Raw genomic sequence first — 13,562 nt, forward strand, 5'->3', positions numbered from 1 at the left:
CGCTGAGAGCACTTTTTGATGGCAGAAAGTGGCACCGTACATGTTTTTTCGGGTCTAACTCGGGTTCAGCTTCTTGTTGCGGTTAGGGTTATGTTTAGGGTTGTTAGGAAAGAGTGAAGACGCAGAGTCCTGTTGAGTGTGGGGTTGCGTAAAGGCTCCCCCAGGGAGTTCAGGTGTACCCAAAGGCTTCCGCTGAGAGCACTTTTGGATGGCATAAAGTGGCACCGTACGTGTTTTTTCGGGTCTAACTCGGGTTCAGCTTCTTGTTGCGGTTAGGGTTATGTTTAGGGTTGTTAGGAAAGTGTGAAGACGCAGAGTCCTGTTGAGTGTGGGGTTCCGTAAAGGCTCCCCCAGGGAGTTCAGGTGTACCCAAAGGCTTCCGCTGAGAGCACTTTTTGATGGCATAAAGTGGCACCGTACGTGTTTTTTCGGGTCTAACTCGGGTTGAGCTTCTTGTTGCGGTTAGGGTTATGTTTAGGGTTGTTAGGAAAGAGTGAAGACGCAGAGTCCTGTTGAGTGTGGGGTTGCGTAAAGGCTCCCCCAGGGAGTTCAGGTGTACCCAAAGGCTTCCGCTGAGAGCACTTTTTGATGGCAGAAAGTGGCACCGTACGTGTTTTTTCGGGTCTAACTCGGGTTCAGCTTCTTGTTGCGGTTAGGGTTATGTTTAGGGTTGTTAGGAAAGAGTGAAGACGCAGAGTCCTGTTGAGTGTGGGGTTGCGTAAAGGCTCCCCCAGGGAGTTCAGGTGTACCCAAAGGCTTCTGCTGAGAGCACTTTTTGATGGCAGAAAGTGGCACCGTACGTGTTTTTTCGGGTCTAACTCGGGTTCAGCTTCTTGTTGCGGTTAGGGTTATGTTTAGGGTTGTTAGGAAAGAGTGAAGACGCAGAGTCCTGTTGAGTGTGGGGTTGCGTAAAGGCTCCCCCAGGGAGTTCAGGTGTACCCAAAGGCTTCCGCTGAGAGCACTTTTTGATGGCAGAAAGTGGCACCGTACGTGTTTTTTCGGGTCTAACTCGGGTTCAGCTTCTTGTTGCGGTTAGGGTTATGTTTAGGGTTGTTAGGAAAGAGTGAAGACGCAGAGTCCTGTTGAGTGTGGGGTTGCGTAAAGGCTCCCCCAGGGAGTTCAGGTGTACCCAAAGGCTTCCGCTGAGAGCACTTTTTGATGGCAGAAAGTGGCACCGTACGTGTTTTTTCGGGTCTAACTCGGGTTCAGCTTCTTGTTGCGGTTAGGGTTATGTTTAGGGTTGTTAGGAAAGAGTGAAGACGCAGAGTCCTGTTGAGTGTGGGGTTGCGTAAAGGCTCCCCCAGGGAGTTCAGGTGTACCCAAAGGCTTCCGCTGAGAGCACTTTTTGATGGCAGAAAGTGGCACCGTACGTGTTTTTTCGGGTCTAACTCGGGTTCAGCTTCTTGTTCCGGTTAGGGTTCTGTTTAGGGTTGTTAGGAAAGAGTGAAGACGCAGAGTCCTGTTGAGTGTGGGGTTGCGTAAAGGCTCCCCCAGGGAGTTCAGGTGTACCCAAAGGCTTCCGCTGAGAGCACTTTTTGATGGCAGAAAGTGGCACCGTACGTGTTTTTTCGGGTCTAACTCGGGTTCAGCTTCTTGTTCCGGTTAGGGTTATGTTTAGGGTTGTTAGGAAAGAGTGAAGACGCAGAGTCCTGTTGAGTGTGGGGTTGCGTAAAGGCTCCCCCAGGGAGTTCAGGTGTACCCAAAGGCTTCCGCTGAGAGCACTTTTGGATGGCATAAAGTGGCACCGTCCGTGTTTTTTCGGGTCTAACTCGGGTTCAGCTTCTTGTTGCGGTTAGGGTTATGTTTAGGGTTGTTAGGAAAGAGTGAAGACGCAGAGTCCTGTTGAGTGTGGGGTTGCGTAAAGGCTCCCCCAGGGAGTTCAGGTGTACCCAAAGGCTTCCGCTGAGAGCACTTTTTGATGGCAGAAAGTGGCACCGTACGTGTTTTTTCGGGTCTAACTCGGGTTCAGCTTCTTGTTGCGGTTAGGGTTATGTTTAGGGTTGTTAGGAAAGAGTGAAGACGCAGAGTCCTGTTGAGTGTGGGGTTGCGTAAAGGCTCCCCCAGGGAGTTCAGGTGTACCCAAAGGCTTCCGCTGAGAGCACTTTTGGATGGCAGAAAGTGGCACCGTACGTGTTTTTTCGGGTCTAACTCGGGTTCAGCTTCTTGTTGCGGTTAGGGTTATGTTTAGGGTTGTTAGGAAAGAGTGAAGACGCAGAGTCCTGTTGAGTGTGGGGTTGCGTAAAGGCTCCCCCAGGGAGTTCAGGTGTACCCAAAGGCTTCCGCTGAGAGCACTTTTTGATGGCAGAAAGTGGCACCGTACGTGATTTTTCGGGTCTAACTCGGGTTCAGCTTCTTGTTGCGGTTAGGGTTATGTTTAGGGTTGTTAGGAAAGAGTGAAGACGCAGAGTCCTGTTGAGTGTGGGGTTGCGTAAAGGCTCCCCCAGGGAGTTCAGGTGTACCCAAAGGCTTCCGCTGAGAGCACTTTTGGATGGCAGAAAGTGGCACCGTGCTTGTTTTTTCGGGTCTAACTCGGGTTCAGCTTCTTGTTGCGGTTAGGGTTATGTTTAGGGTTGTTAGGAAAGAGTGAAGACGCAGAGTCCTGTTGAGTGTGGGGTTGCGTAAAGGCTCCCCCAGGGAGTTCAGGTGTACCCAAAGGCTTCCGCTGAGAGCACTTTTTGATGGCAGAAAGTGGCACCGTACGTGTTTTTTCGGGTCTAACTCAGGTTCAGCTTCTTGTTCCGGTTAGGGTTATGTTTAGGGTTGTTAGGAAAGAGTGAAGAGGCAGAGTCCTGTTGAGTGTGGGGTTGCGTAAAGGCTCCCCCAGGGAGTTCAGGCGTACCCAAAGGCTTCCGCTGAGAGCACTTTTTGATGGCAGAAAGTGGCACCGTACGTGTTTTTTCGGGTCTAACTCGGGTTCAGCTTCTTGTTCCGGTTAGGGTTATGTTTAGGGTTGTTAGGAAAGAGTGAAGACGCAGAGTCCTGTTGAGTGTGGGGTTGCGTAAAGGCTCCCCCAGGGAGTTCAGGTGTACCCAAAGGCTTCCGCTGAGAGCACTTTTTGATGGCAGAAAGTGGCACCGTACGTGTTTTCTCGGGTCTAACTCGGGTTCAGCTTCTTGTTGCGGTTAGGGTTATGTTTAGGGTTGTTAGGAAAGAGTGAAGACGCAGAGTCCTGTTGAGTGTGGGGTTGCGTAAAGGCTCCCCCAGGGAGTTCAGGTGTACCCAAAGGCTTCCGCTGAGAGCACTTTTTGATGGCAGAAAGTGGCACCGTACGTGTTTTTTCGGGTCTAACTCGGGTTCAGCTTCTTGTTCCGGTTAGGGTTATGTTTAGGGTTGTTAGGAAAGAGTGAAGACGCAGAGTCCTGTTGAGTGAGGGGTTGCGTAAAGGCTCCCCCAGGGAGTTCAGGTGTACCCAAAGGCTTCCGCTGAGAGCACTTTTTGATGGCAGAAAGTGGCACCGTACGTGTTTTTTCGGGTCTAACTCGGGTTCAGCTTCTTGTTGCGGTTAGGGTTATGTTTAGGGTTGTTAGGAAAGAGTGAAGACGCAGAGTCCTGTTGAGTGTGGGGTAACGTAAAGGCTCCTCCAGGGAGTTCAGGTGTCCCCAAAGGCTTCCGCTGAGAGCACTTTTTGATGGCAGAAAGTGGCACCGTACGTGTTTTTTCGGGTCTAACTCGGGTTCAGCTTCTTGTTCCGGTTAGGGTTATGTTTAGGGTTGTTAGGATAGAGTGAAGACGCAGAGTCCTGTTGAGTGTGGGGTTGCGTAAAGGCTCCCCCAGGGAGTTCAGGTGTACCCAAAGGCTTCCGCTGAGAGCACTTTTTGATGGCAGAAAGTGGCACCGTACGTGATTTTTCGGGTCTAACTCGGGTTCAGCTTCTTGTTGCGGTTAGGGTTATGTTTAGGGTTGTTAGGAAAGAGTGAAGACGCAGAGTCCTGTTGAGTGTGGGGTTGCGTAAAGGCTCCCCCAGGGAGTTCAGGTGTACCCAAAGGCTTCCGCTGAGAGCACTTTTTGATGGCATAAAGTGGCACCGTACGTGTTTTTTCGGGTCTAACTCGGGTTCAGCTTCTTGTTCCGGTTAGGGTTATGTTTAGGGTTGTTAGGAAAGAGTGAAGACGCAGAGTCCTGTTGAGTGTGGGGTTGCGTAAAGGCTCCCCCAGGGAGTTCATGTGTACCCAAAGGCTTCCGCTGAGAGCACTTTTTGATGGCAGAAAGTGGCACCGTACGTGATTTTTCGGGTCTAACTCGGGTTCAGCTTCTTGTTGCGGTTAGGGTTATGTTTAGGGTTGTTAGGAAAGAGTGAAGACGCAGAGTCCTGTTGAGTGTGGGGTTGCGTAAAGGCTCCCCCAGGGAGTTCAGGTGTACCCAAAGGCTTCCGCTGAGAGCACTTTTTGATGGCAGAAAGTGGCACCGTACGTGTTTTTTCGGGTCTAACTCGGGTTCAGCTTCTTGTTCCGGTTAGGGTTATGTTTAGGGTTGTTAGGAAAGAGTGAAGACGCAGAGTCCTGTTGAGTGTGGGGTTGCGTAAAGGCTCCCCCAGGGAGTTCAGGTGTACCCAAAGGCTTCCGCTGAGAGCACTTTTTGATGGCAGAAAGTGGTACCGTACGTGTTTTTTCGGGTCTAACTCGGGTTCAGCTTCTTGTTCCGGTTAGGGTTATGTTTAGGGTTGTGAGGAAAGAGTGAAGAGACAGAGTCCTGTTGAGTGTGGGGTTGCGTAAAGGCTCCCCCAGGGAGTGCAGGTGTACCAAAAGGCTTCCGCTGAGAGCACTTTTTGATGGCATAAAGTGACACCGTACGTGATTTTTCGGGTCTAACTCGGGCTCAGCTTCTTGTTCCGGTTAGGGTTATGTTTAGGGTTGTTAGGAAAGAGTGAAGACGCAGAGTCCTGTTGAGTGTGGGGTTGCGTAAAGGCTCCCCCAGGGAGTTCAGGTGTACCCAAAGGCTTCCGCTGAGAGCACTTTTTGATGGCAGAAAGTGGCACCGTACCTGTTTTTTCGGGTCTAACTCGGGTTCAGCTTCTTGTTCCGGTTAGGGTTATGTTTAGGGTTGTTAGGAAAGAGTGAAGACGCAGAGTCCTGTTGAGTGTGGGGTTGCGTAAAGGCTCCCCCAGGGAGTTCAGGTGTACCCAAAGGCTTCCGCTGAGAGCACTTTTTGATGGCATAAAGTGGCACCGTCCGTGTTTTTTCGGGTCTAACTCGGGTTCAGCTTCTTGTTCCGGTTAGGGTTATGTTTAGGGTTGTTAGGAAAGAGTGAAGACGCAGAGTCCTGTTGAGTGTGGGGCTGCGTAAAGGTTCCCCCAGGGAGTTTAGGTATACGCAAAGGCTTCCGCTGAGAGCACTTTTTGATGGCAGAAAGTGGCACCGTATGTGTTTTTCGGGTCTAACTCGGGTTCAGCTTCTTGTTGCGGTTAGGGTTATGTTTAGGGTTGTTAGGAAAGAGTGAAGACGCAGAGTCCTGTTGAGTGTGGGGTTGCGTAAAGGCTCCCCCAGGGAGTTCAGGTGTACCCAAAGGCTTCCGCTGAGAGCACTTTTTGATGGCAGAAAGTGGCAACGTACGTGATTTTTCGGGTCTAACTCGGGTTCAGCTTCTTGTTCCGGTTAGGGTTATGTTTAGGGTTGTTAGGAAAGAGTGAAGAGGGAGAGTCCTGTTGAGTGTGGGGTTGCGTAAAGGCTCTCCCAGGGAGTTCAGGAGTACCCAAAGGCTTCCGCTGAGAGCAGTTTTTGATGGCAGAAAGTGGCACCGTACGTGTTCTTCGGGTCTAACTCGTGTTCAGCTTCTTGTTCCGGTTAGGGTTATGTTTAGGGTTGTTAGGAAAGAGTGAAGACGCAGAGTGCTGTTGAGTGTGGGGTTGCGTAAAGGCTCCCCCAGGGAGTTCAGGTGTACCCAAAGGCTTCCGCTGAGAGCACTTTTTGATGGCAGAAAGTGGCACCGTACGTGTTTTTTCGGGTCTAACTCGGGTTCAGCTTCTTGTTGCGGTTAGGGTTATGTTTAGGGTTGTTAGGAAAGAGTGAAGACGCAGAGTCCTGTTGAGTGTGGGGTTGCGTAAAGGCTCCCCCAGGGAGTTCAGGTGTACCCAAAGGCTTCCGCTGAGAGCACTTTTGGATGGCAGAAAGTGGCACCGTACCTGTTTTTTCGGGTCTAACTCGGGTTCAGCTTCCTGTTGCGGTTAGGGTTATGTTTAGGGTTGTTAGGAAAGAGTGAAGACGCAGAGTCCTGTTGAGTGTGGGGTTGCGTAAAGGCTCCCCCAGGGAGTTCAGGTGTACCCAAAGGCTTCCGCTGAGAGCACTTTTTGATGGCATAAAGTGGCACCGTCCGTGTTTTTTCGGGTCTAACTCGGGTTCAGCTTCTTGTTCCGGTTAGGGTTATGTTTAGGGTTGTTAGGAAAGAGTGAAGACGCAGAGTCCTGTTGAGTGTGGGGCTGCGTAAAGGTTCCCCCAGGGAGTTTAGGTATACGCAAAGGCTTCCGCTGAGAGCACTTTTTGATGGCAGAAAGTGGCACCGTATGTGTTTTTCGGGTCTAACTCGGGTTCAGCTTCTTGTTGCGGTTAGGGTTATGTTTAGGGTTGTTAGGAAAGAGTGAAGACGCAGAGTCCTGTTGAGTGTGGGGTTGCGTAAAGGCTCCCCCAGGGAGTTCAGGTGTACCCAAAGGCTTCCGCTGAGAGCACTTTTTGATGGCAGAAAGTGGCAACGTACGTGATTTTTCGGGTCTAACTCGGGTTCAGCTTCTTGTTCCGGTTAGGGTTATGTTTAGGGTTGTTAGGAAAGAGTGAAGAGGGAGAGTCCTGTTGAGTGTGGGGTTGCGTAAAGGCTCTCCCAGGGAGTTCAGGAGTACCCAAAGGCTTCCGCTGAGAGCAGTTTTTGATGGCAGAAAGTGGCACCGTACGTGTTCTTCGGGTCTAACTCGTGTTCAGCTTCTTGTTCCGGTTAGGGTTATGTTTAGGGTTGTTAGGAAAGAGTGAAGACGCAGAGTCCTGTTGAGTGTGGGGTTGCGTAAAGGCTCCCCCAGGGAGTTCAGGTGTACCCAAAGGCTTCCGCTGAGAGCACTTTTTGATGGCAGAAAGTGGCACCGTACGTGTTTTTTCGGGTCTAACTCGGGTTCAGCTTCTTGTTGCGGTTAGGGTTATGTTTAGGGTTGTTAGGAAAGAGTGAAGACGCAGAGTCCTGTTGAGTGTGGGGTTGCGTAAAGGCTCCCCCAGGGAGTTCAGGTGTACCCAAAGGCTTCCGCTGAGAGCACTTTTGGATGGCAGAAAGTGGCACCGTACGTGTTTTTTCGGGTCTAACTCGCGTTCAGCTTCCTGTTGCGGTTAGGGTTATGTTTAGGGTTGTTAGGAAAGAGTGAAGACGCAGAGTCCTGTTGAGTGTGGGGTTGTGTAAAGGCTCCCCCAGGGAGTTCAGGTGTACCAAAAGGCTTCCGCTGAGAGCACTTTTTGATGGCATAAAGTGACACCGTACGTGATTTTTCGGGTCTAACTCGGGCTCAGCTTCTTGTTGCGGTTAGGGTTATGTTTAGGGTTGTTAGGAAAGAGTGAAGACGCAGAGTCCTGTTGAGTGTGGGGTTGCGTAAAGGCTCCCCCAGGGAGTTCAGGTGTACCCAAAGGCTTCCGCTGAGAGCACTTTTGGATGGCAGAAAGTGGCACCGTACGTGATTTTTCGGGTCTAACTCGGGTTCAGCTTCTTGTTCCGGTTAGGGTTATGTTTAGGGTTGTTAGGAAAGAGTGAAGAGGGAGAGTCCTGTTGAGTGTGGGGTTGCGTAAAGGCTCTCCCAGGGAGTTCAGGTGTACCCAAAGGCTTCCGCTGAGAGCACTTTTTGATGGCAGAAAGTGGCACCGTACGTGTTTTTCGGGTCTAACTCGGGTTCAGCTTCTTGTTCCGGTTAGGGTTATGTTTAGGGTTGTTAGGAAAGAGTGAAGACGCAGAGTCCTGTTGAGTGTGGGGTTGCGTAAAGGCTCCCCCAGGGAGTTCAGGTGTACCCAAAGGTTTCCGCTGAGAGCACTTTTTGATGGCAGAAAGTGGCACCGTACGTGTTTTTTTGGGTCTAACTCGGGTTCAGCTTCTTGTTGCGGTTAGGGTTATGTTTAGGGTTGTTAGGAAAGAGTGAAGACGCAGAGTCCTGTTGAGTGTGGGGTTGCGTAAAGGCTCCCCCAGGGAGTTCAGGTGTACCCAAAGGCTTCCGCTGAGAGCACTTTTTGATGGCAGAAAGTGGCAACGTACGTGATTTTTCGGGTCTAACTCGGGTTCAGCTTCTTGTTCCGGTTAGGGTTATGTTTAGGGTTGTTAGGAAAGAGTGAAGAGGGAGAGTCCTGTTGAGTGTGGGGTTGCGTAAAGGCTCCCCCAGGGAGTTCAGGAGTACCCAAAGGCTTCCGCTGAGAGCAGTTTTTGATGGCAGAAAGTGGCACCGTACGTGTTCTTCGGGTCTAACGCGTGTTCAGCTTCTTGTTCCGGTTAGGGTTATGTTTAGGGTTGTTAGGAAAGAGTGAAGACGCAGAGTCCTGTTGAGTGTGGGGTTGCGTAAAGGCTCCCCCAGGGAGTTCAGGTGTACCCAAAGGCTTCCGCTGAGAGCACTTTTTGATGGCAGAAAGTGGCACCGTACGTGTTTTTTCGGGTCTAACTCGGGTTCAGCTTCTTGTTGCGGTTAGGGTTATGTTTAGGGTTGTTAGGAAAGAGTGAAGACGCAGAGTCCTGTTGAGTGTGGGGTTGCGTAAAGGCTCCCCCAGGGAGTTCAGGTGTACCCAAAGGCTTCCGCTGAGAGCACTTTTTGATGGCAGAAAGTGGCACCGTACGTGTTTTTTCGGGTCTAACTCGGGTTCAGCTTCTTGTTGCGGTTAGGGTTATGTTTAGGGTTGTTAGGAAAGAGTGAAGAGGGAGAGTCCTGTTGAGTGTGGGGTTGCGTAAAGGCTCCCCCAGGGAGTTCAGGAGTACCCAAAGGCTTCCGCTGAGAGCAGTTTTTGATGGCAGAAAGTGGCACCGTACGTGTTCTTCGGGTCTAACTCGTGTTCAGCTTCTTGTTCCGGTTAGGGTTATGTTTAGGGTTGTTAGGAAAGAGTGAAGACGCAGAGTCCTGTTGAGTGTGGGGTTGCGTAAAGGCTCCCCCAGGGAGTTCAGGTGTACCCAAAGGCTTCCGCTGAGAGCACTTTTTGATGGCAGAAAGTGGCACCGTACGTGATTTTTCGGGTCTAACTCGGGTTCAGCTTCTTGTTCCGGTTAGGGTTATGTTTAGGGTTGTTAGGAAAGAGTGAAGAGGGAGAGTCCTGTTGAGTGTGGGGTTGCGTAAAGGCTCCCCCAGGGAGTTCAGGAGTACCCAAAGGCTTCCGCTGAGAGCAGTTTTTGATGGCAGAAAGTGGCACCGTACGTGTTCTTCGGGTCTAACTCGTGTTCAGCTTCTTGTTGCGGTTAGGGTTATGTTTAGGGTTGTTAGGAAAGAGTGAAGACGCAGAGTCCTGTTGAGTGTGGGGTTGCGTAAAGGCTCCCCCAGGGAGTTAAGGTGTACCCAAAGGCTTCCGCTGAGAGCACTTTTTGATGGCAGAAAGTGGCACCGTACGTGTTTTTTCGGGTCTAACTCGGGTTCAGCTTCTTGTTGCGGTTAGGGTTATGTTTAGGGTTGTTAGGAAAGAGTGAAGACGCAGAGTCCTGTTGAGTGTGGGGTTGCGTAAAGGCTCCCCCAGGGAGTTCAGGTGTACCCAAAGGCTTCCGCTGAGAGCACTTTTTGATGGCAGAAAGTGGCACCGTACGTGTTTTTTCGGGTCTAACTCGCGTTCAGCTTCTTGTTGCGGTTAGGGTTATGTTTAGGGTTGTTAGGAAAGAGTGAAGACGCAGAGTCCTGTTGAGTGTGGGGTTGTGTAAAGGCTCCCCCAGGGAGTTCAGGTGTACCAAAAGGCTTCCGCTGAGAGCACTTTTTGATGGCATAAAGTGACACCGTACGTGATTTTTCGGGTCTAACTCGGGCTCAGCTTCTTGTTGCGGTTAGGGTTATGTTTAGGGTTGTTAGGAAAGAGTGAAGACGCAGAGTCCTGTTGAGTGTGGGGTTGCGTAAAGGCTCCCCCAGGGAGTTCAGGTGTACCCAAAGGCTTCCGCTGAGAGCACTTTTTGATGGCAGAAAGTGGCACCGTACCTGTTTTTTCGGGTGTAACTCGGGTTCAGCTTCTTGTTCCGGTTAGGGTTATGTTTAGGGTTGTTAGGAAAGAGTGAAGAGGCAGAGTCCTGTTGAGTGTGGGGTTGCGTAAAGGCTCCCCCAGGGAGTTCAGGTGTACACAAAGGCTTCCGCTGAGAGCACTTTTTGATGGCAGAAAGTGGCACCGTACGTGTTTTTTCGGGTCTAACTCGGGTTCAGCTTCTTGTTCCGGTTAGGGTTATGTTTAGGGTTGTTAGGAAAGAGTGAAGACGCAGAGTGCTGTTGAGTGTGGGGTTGCGTAAAGGCTCCCCCAGGGAGTTCAGGTGTACCCAAAGGCTTCCGCTGAGAGCACTTTTTGATGGCAGAAAGTGGCACCGCACGTGTTTTTTCGGGTCTAACTCGGGTTCAGCTTCTTGTTGCGGTTAGGGTTATGTTTAGGGTTGTTAGGAAAGAGTGAAGACGCAGAGTCCTGTTGAGTGTGGGGTTGCGTAAAGGCTCCCCCAGGGAGTTCAGGTGTACCCAAAGGCTTCCGCTGAGAGCACTTTTGGATGGCAGAAAGTGGCACCGTACGTGATTTTTCGGGTCTAACTCGGGTTCAGCTTCTTGTTCCGGTTAGGGTTATGTTTAGGGTTGTTAGGAAAGAGTGAAGAGGGAGAGTCCTGTTGAGTGTGGGGTTGCGTAAAGGCTCCCCCAGGGAGTTCAGGTGTACCCAAAGGCTTGCGCTGAGAGCACTTTTTGATGGCAGAAAGTGGCACCGTACGTGTTTTTCGGGTCTAACTCGGGTTCAGCTTCTTGTTGCGGTTAGGGTTATGTTTAGGGTTGTTAGGAAAGAGTGAAGACGCAGAGTCCTGTTGAGTGTGGGGTTGCGTAAAGGCTCCCCCAGGGAGTTCACGTGTACCCAAAGGCTTCCGCTGAGAGCACTTTTTGATGGCAGAAAGTGGCACCGTACGTGTTTTTTCGGGTCTAACTCGGGTTCAGCTTCTTGTTGCGGTTAGGGTTATGTTTAGGGTTGTTAGGAAAGAGTGAAGACGCAGAGTCCTGTTGAGTGTGGGGTTGCGTAAAGGCTCCCCCAGGGAGTTCAGGTGTACCCAAAGGCTTCCGCTGAGAGCACTTTTTGATGGCAGAAAGTGGCACCGTACGTGTTTTTTCGGGTCTAACTCGGGTTCAGCTTCTTGTTGCGGTTAGGGTTATGTTTAGGGTTGTTAGGAAAGAGTGAAGACGCAGAGTCCTGTTGAGTGTGGGGTTGCGTAAAGGCTCCCCCAGGGAGTTTGGGTGTACCCAAAGGCTTCCGCTGAGAGCTCTTTTTGATGGCATAAAGTGACACCGTACGTGATTTTTCGGGTCTAACTCGGGCTCAGCTTCTTGTTCCGGTTAGGGTTATGTTTAGGGTTGTTAGGAAAGAGTGAAGACGCAGAGTCCTGTTGAGTGTGGGGTTGCGTAAAGGCTCCCCCAGGGAGTTCAGGTGTACCCAAAGGCTTCCGCTGAGAGCACTTTTTGATGGCAGAAAGTGGCACCGTACGTGTTTTTTCGGGTCTAACTCGGGTTCAGCTTCTTGTTGCGGTTAGGGTTATGTTTAGGGTTGTTAGGAAAGAGTGAAGACGCAGAGTCCTGTTGAGTGTGGGGTTGCGTAAAGGCTCCCCCAGGGAGTTCAGGTGTACCCAAAGGCTTCCGCTGAGAGCACTTTTTGATGGCATAAAGTGGCACCGTACGTGTTTTTTCGGGTCTAACTCGGGTTCAGCTTCTTGTTCCGGTTAGGGTTATGTTTAGGGTTGTTAGGAAAGAGTGAAGACGCAGAGTCCTGTTGAGTGTGGGGCTGCGTAAAGGTTCCCCCAGGGAGTTTAGGTATACGCAAAGGCTTCCACTGAGAGCACTTTTTGATGGCAGAAAGTGGCACCGTACGTGTTTTTTCGGGTCTAACTCGGGTTCAGCTTCTTGTTGCGGTTAGGGTTATGTTTAGGGTTGTTAGGAAAGAGTGAAGACGCAGAGTCCTGTTGAGTGTGGGGTTGCGTAAAGGCTCCCCCAGGGAGTTCAGGTGTACCCAAAGGCTTCCGCTGAGAGCACTTTTTGATGGCAGAAAGTGGCAACGTACGTGATTTTTCGGGTCTAACTCGGGTTCAGCTTCTTGTTCCGGTTAGGGTTATGTTTAGGGTTGTTAGGAAAGAGTGAAGAGGGAGAGTCCTGTTGAGTGTGGGGTTGCATAAAGGCTCCCCCAGGGAGTTCAGGAGTACCCAAAGGCTTCCGCTGAGAGCAGTTTTTGATGGCAGAAAGTGGCACCGTACGTGTTCTTCGGGTCTAACTCGTGTTCAGCTTCTTGTTGCGGTTAGGGTTATGTTTAGGGTTGTTAGGAAAGAGTGAAGACGCAGAGTCCTGTTGAGTGTGGGGTTGCGTAAAGGCTCCCCCAGGGAGTTCAGGTGTACCCAAAGGCTTCCGCTGAGAGCACTTTTTGATGGCAGAAAGTGGCACCGTACGTGTTTTTTCGGGTCTAACTCGGGTTCAGCTTCTTGTTGCGGTTAGGGTTATGTTTAGGGTTGTTAGGAAAGAGTGAAGACGCAGAGTCCTGTTGAGTGTGGGGTTGCGTAAAGGCTCCCCCAGGGAGTTCAGGTGTACCCAAAGGCTTCCGCTGAGAGCACTTTTTGATGGCAGAAAGTGGCACCGTACGTGTTTTTTCGGGTCTAACTCGCGTTCAGCTTCTTGTTGCGGTTAGGGTTATGTTTAGGGTTGTTAGGAAAGAGTGAAGACGCAGAGTCCTGTTGAGTGTGGGGTTGTGTAAAGGCTCCCCCAGGGAGTTCAGGTGTACCAAAAGGCTTCCGCTGAGAGCACTTTTTGATGGCATAAAGTGACACCGTACGTGATTTTTCGGGTCTAACTCGGGCTCAGCTTCTTTTTGCGGTTAGGGTTATGTTTAGGGTTGTTAGGAAAGAGTGAAGACGCAGAGTCCTGTTGAGTGTGGGGTTGCGTAAAGGCTCCCCCAGGGAGTTCAGGTGTACCCAAAGGCTTCCGCTGAGAGCACTTTTTGATGGCAGAAAGTGGCACCGTACCTGTTTTTTCGGGTCTAACTCGGGTTCAGCTTCTTGTTGCGGTTAGGGTTATGTTTAGGGTTGTTAGGAAAGAGTGAAGACGCAGAGTCCTGTTGAGTGTGGGGTTGCGTAAAGGCTCCCCCAGGGAGTTCAGGTGTACCCAAAGGCTTCCGCTGAGAGCACTTTTTGATGGCAGAAAGTGGCACCGTACGTGTTTTTTCGGGTCTAACTCGGGTTCAGCTTCTTGTTGCGGTTAGGGTTATGTTTAGGGTTGTTAGGAAAGAGTGAAGACGCAGAGTCCTGTTGAGTGTGGGGTTGCGTAAAGGCTCCCCCAGGGAGTTCAGGTGTACCCAAAGGCTTCCGCTGAGAGCACTTTTTGATGGCAGAAAGTGGCACCGTACGTGTTTTTTCGGGTCTAACTCGGGTTCAGCTTCTTGTTGCGG

This window comes from Anser brachyrhynchus, assembly GCF_964034855.1.
Source record: "Anser brachyrhynchus genome assembly, contig: SCAFFOLD_118, whole genome shotgun sequence".
NCBI classification, from domain to species: domain Eukaryota; kingdom Metazoa; phylum Chordata; class Aves; order Anseriformes; family Anatidae; genus Anser; species Anser brachyrhynchus.